The 5,452-nt window shown below is 48.9% G+C and overlaps 1 pseudogene; it reads left to right on the forward strand.

The window, feature by feature from the left end:
* The first annotated feature begins 1,813 nt into the window (after positions 1-1,813).
* On the forward strand, positions 1,814-3,406 carry LOC117883847 (annotated as a pseudogene).
* Positions 3,407-5,452: the final 2,046 nt, after the last annotated feature.

Below are 5,452 nucleotides of genomic sequence, written 5' to 3' on the forward strand. Positions count from 1 at the left end.
CTCTCTGAGCAGCGCTGTAACTCTGCTAGTGTAGACATACCCTTAGTAACATTAGGTTTGGCTGCGGCTCCAGCTGTCAGCCCTGGGCTGGGCGGCTGCTTCTGTGCCAGCCTGGGAAGTGGGAGAGGGGACCCCATTGTAGCCCCCCAGGCCTTGGGAGGGTGAAGAACCCTAATGAGCAGAGGTGAGGCTGGGTGCTGCAGGGGGGCTGAAGAGAGGAGGGTGAGGGCTGATGGGGTGGGGAGGGCTGTATTGATGGTGGGTTCTGAGCAGATGGGGTAAGTGCTGGGAGGGTGAACTGAGAGTGGTGGAGGTCAATGAGGTGGGGGGGCTGAACTGATGGGGTGGTGATGATGGATGGGGGTTGTGAGACTGAACTGAGGCGGGAATGAATAGGGGGTGGGGAGAAGACTGAAGGGGGACTGGGAAACAGGATTAACTACTGGGCAGGAGAGAGGCAGATGTGGGGATGACAGCTCCTGCAGCAGGGGCCAAAAATTGTTTTATCCAGTACATGTAGGAGAATGGGCAACACTAATTGTCACGTGCACACCCCTTGGGTATGCTCAGCAGGAGATCAAAAATCAAGAGATTCACCTAAAACACAATCCAATCTTTTTTAAAAAAAGCATAATTTTTGGACCGATCTCATGATTTTGCGGGGGTCGGATTTATGATTGTTGGTCTCTTGAAGTTGGCAATACTGTGTGTGTGTGTGTGTGTGTGCCAAACTGCTGCTCCTTGTGTCCCTGCCCTGCAGGAGCAGGGTCCAATGGGAGCCTTTGCAACTAGGGAGCACAAGGGTTCTGCAGTGCAAGGCTCTCCAGAGAGGGCAGGAAGGGAGTGAAACTGGCTGAGTGCAGAGCAGAGCAGACTTTATTTTCTCCAAGCTTGGTGCAGTGACCACTTCCCCTCCCCCCCCAATTTTGAGAACTATAGGAGACACACTTCAGACACACTGCCTCCTGGGATTTCCACTGGGGTGATACATTTCCCCCCACCTGTAACGATGGGCAGTAATTAGATATAACTCGTCCCTATGTCTGTGACTGGACCTTGTGATTTGTTGCTTTGTTGATCTACAGAATTCCAGGGCTAAATTTGAAGTCCCGTCAATTAGGATGATATGTAGGGTAATGCCATTCAAGTGGCAGGACAGTTTTTTATTTAGCTTGTGTATATATTGCATTTCCAAGCAGGTCCCTGAAAATTATCAGCCATGTTCATTCTCTGTTGAAAATCTCCAAATGGGTCTGTAGAATTTTGTTAATATCGTTCTGTGTTTCCCTTTCATTCTCCCAAAATTGGCATTAATAGTGGTTTCTAAAGAACAAAAATGGAATGTGATTTTTAGGACTCAAAATCCTCTATGAATATGTAAAATGCAAATTCTCTGAGCAGCGGTTAATTTTTTTTGATTTTCCTGGATGAGAACAATGAGTCGCATCCTTTGATAAAGTACACCTTACCTCCATATTATTAACAAATGCAGTCGGGTGAATCAGACTGCATCTGCCAGTGAGAATAGAGATGCTTGTTTGGAGGACAATATTAGATTCCATTCCCAGCATGCTGTGTTTATGGTTCGAAAACCAAAGTACAGATTGGAGATTTGTCCCAGGTCAACGTCTCCTTGACAGCCAGCGCATTGTTGCATACCAAATGCTCCCTCATAAAAAGTTGGATGGCAAAAACAAACAGCATTACTCTAGAGTAATGGCAGGTACTGATATCTTACACCATCCTGGAATATGCCTTTCAGATTGCCAGCTCAAAACCCAGGGTAAAAAAAACAAACAACTGAGATGACAGGATGATGTATATGGTACAAACGGTGGAGCCTGAGGTAAAAGGAGAATGCAAGTTATTTTGCTGTAGAAAATCATGACTGGAAAAGCAACCAAGTAGAATGCTGAATATGCTGATTTTGTTGATGATAAAGTAAGAAAATTCAGTGTTGTGCTGCAGGTCATTAATGTGAGAATGTGATCCTATTGCTATGTAGGAGCATTTCTTTCAGCAGCAGAGAATGGAAAGAAATATGCCAAAGGACTCGTATCCATTAACACTTAAGCCAGTTGGGGGGAGCGTGAAGTCATGTTATATGACATGAATATGATAGGTCCAAAAAAGGCATAAGGGTTGAAGAAAATGGCTAACTGCATGACACAAAAATTAGTCATTCTGGGGAAAAATCATTGTAGAAAAAATAAAGCTTTAGTAATTTAGGCAATCAAAAAACAGCGATTAATTCAAACTGGATGAGGCATTTGTCCAGATGTAACATTGGCTTTATATTTACAGAATGTTTTTGGGTTTTTTTTACTCTTCATTTGAATGCTGTTTTCAACATTATGTCTATTTAGTCCTACCCCTTGCTGTTTCTATGTAGTGTGCTGCATTCCGGATTTCAAATTACTCACTGAAATTTAATTTCTTAAAATGTGGTACAATAGGGAACTGTCCTATCAGTGTTAACGCTGTTAGGATGTTGGTAAATTAAGCAAAAATAGATTAAATGAAAAAGAACACATTGCACGAAGAAATATATGTAGAGAATATTTAGTTGATTTCACAGCCGGCGTGGGGAGCGGGCAACAGGTTCAGGTCCCAGAGGCAGTGACCGTATCCCATGTGTCAGTGGTGTCAGTTCTGGAGAACCCGGGCCCATTTGACTACCTGTTCTGCTTCCAGGTGTGGTTTGAGTGCAGGGAGGTGCTGCCACATAAGCTGGTGTGGAAGATCATCTACATGGCCTCTGCAGAGAGTGAGAAGTATGACCAGGTGTTTGACTCAGTCCAGGTGTAACCTGGTACAGCTGGGAGGCACACGTTTGGTTTGGAGGCCAAAGCCCCCAGCGCAAACCACCTCCCCAAGAGTGATGTGGTATGGATGACAGTGGTGCCCATCCCCTGCCACCAAACTGGGCCAGGAGTTCATCCTCATGGGCTACTCCATCATCAATGAGCTGTGGGAGTACCCGCGAGCTGGACCCCGAGCTGTGGGAGTACCTGCCCCTCAAGCCAGACTTCTCCCAGCTGCATAGGAACATTCTGTCCTCCAACCCCCATGTCATCTGCTTCCACATCAACTGGGGTGGCCCTGCCAACCAGATGGAGGACATTGGGAAGGTGGACCCGGAGTCCAAGGGCAGGATGCCTGCCAACTGCACCCCTGGCAAGGGCCGGACGCCGCCCTCTGCATCCTGCCTGAGAACTCCACAGCATGGGATCTGGGGCGCGCTCAGACCCAGACAGGGGAGCCCAAGGACGCAGCCACTGTGTGGGGAGGGGGATCTGACTGGCTTAGAGGGGGCTGTGTCCACATACCAACTATGATGGTGAGTGGAGAAACCTGGACATGTTCCAGTGGGGTAACTGAAGCAGAGGTGATGGGGGGCAGTTAGAGAGAATGATCTGTCATGAGACTGGGGGCACTTGCTTTGCAGATGGGCTAGGAGGGAATCAGAGCCATAGGACTGCTGGGCTCATCTCCCCCCCCCCCCCACCCCACCCCGCAGCTTGATCTCCCCTTCCTCTGTCTCTGCACCAATTGCTGCTAGTTCAGTAGGAACAACCTTAATAATCTCTTAGTCCTGCCCACCCTGCATCGGCCACCAGCTCAAGGAGCCCCCTAAAAACTCCATCCCCAGCCCGCTTGGTACGTGGGGCTTGGGTGGCTCACCAGAAATGGGAGCCAGCTCTGCTGGCTTGTCTCCGGGAGCCATCTCCACCCCTGCACTGACCCAGCTCTGCTCCTTCCTGGGCTGCTGCAGCCCGGACACACACCTCCCTGGTATCACGAGCTGCCCCGTAAGACCCCCCTTTCCCTGTGTCTAGGTGGGAAGTCATTGTGTACTCTCTTCTCCAGCCCCTGCTGCCCGCTGTGGGGTTCCAGGGCTGCTACTCTCAGCCATACCTGGCCTAGTGGTTCCTCCTCCTCGAGCAGCTCCCTCCTGCTGCAGAATGGCATTCCCCCTGGGCGGCGCCTGGTAGCATCTCATCCTAGGCTTGGCATGGTTCTTGCTGTGGTCATGAGCCTCCCAGTTCCTCTGGGCAGCAACTCGCTCCAGTGTGTCTCAGCCCATCTTGTACCACAGCCCTTCCTAAGTTAAAGGGGCACCAATGGACAGAGTCCCTGCAACCTTGGGGGTGGCAGCGTGCAGAGCATGGCAAGGCAAAGGGCAATCTGATCTGTATTAGGGAGCATTCGGACCCCTCCTATTGGATCGACTTGCTTTCTTCACCATCAAGAGCCTCTGACAACACTTACTGGTCTGGTGTGTCATGCTAGGAAACCCATGTCTGGTCTACTAGAATGGCCCATTGCTGCTAGGGCGATAGCAGCAGCACAATCCTGAACGGACCATAATTTCCTCCCAGTAACTGGCTGTGGGACGGCGACACTCTTCAGCATAGCGCTCTCTGGAGTAAAGGGCCAGTTACGAGGCTGATCCTGAGCCCTCCATCAGCCTGCTGGGGGAAAGCTCCCCTAGAGATCATTTAGTTCTTTTCCAAAATGCCCTGTCTCTGACCTCGTCCATTTCCCTCTCTGGTGTTGTATGAATGTTACTGGCAAACTTTTTTTTTTTTAAACTATTGAAAGTGTCTTAAGTCAATGTAGGAATAAAGCTCTTGGAATGATTTCACAGCCAAATTGTGTTGCTCTGTGACCTTCCAGGACACTTCAATGTCACAGGCTTACAAGAGTTCACATAGCCCTCTTGTGCCATCTACGTGATAAATGTTGCGTGTAACTGTTTGCTAGAATGCATTTAGGACGAGATTAGAAAACTGCAGTTCTGCTGATTTCCACCTCCCTCTTCCCCCACCCCCAGTTCAGTACAGTACAATACAAATAGATCTCTATTGAAATACCTGGCCAAACAATGCTTTTGAATGGCAGTAATTTGAGGGGGGAAAGTGATTTTCTCCTGGGTTTGAGCCTGTATTAATAAAAAAATGAAACAGTAAAGCAAATACTTCTGCAGTGATACACTCTTGATGGGGGAAAGATGGTCTTGTGGGGAAGGTGCTGGACTGGCATTCAGAAGATGTGGATTCCTGGCTTTGCTGCAGATCTGTTGTCAGCCTTTTGGCAAGTCATTTAATTACTCAGGGCATGACTACACTTGCAGATGTAGAGTGCTGTGAGTTAAACCAGCCTTCGGAGAGCGCAGTAGGGAAAGTGCTGCAGTGTGTTCACACTGTCAGATTCAAGAACACTGGCATGGCCACATTAGCAGCTCTTGCAATGCCACAAAGAGCAGTGCATTGTGGTAGTTATCCCAGCATGCAAGTGGCTGCAACGTGCTTTTCAAATGGGGGGTGGGGTGGAGTGTGACAGGGAGTGTGTTGTGTGTCTGTGGGGGGAGAGAGAGTGGGTTTTTTGGGGGGGCCGAGAGCATGTCACCATCTGTCTTGTAAGGTCAGACAGCAGCAGAATCCTCCCT

This window comes from Trachemys scripta, chromosome 10 (genome assembly GCF_013100865.1).
Source record: "Trachemys scripta elegans isolate TJP31775 chromosome 10, CAS_Tse_1.0, whole genome shotgun sequence".
Taxonomy (NCBI): Eukaryota; Metazoa; Chordata; order Testudines; family Emydidae; genus Trachemys; species Trachemys scripta.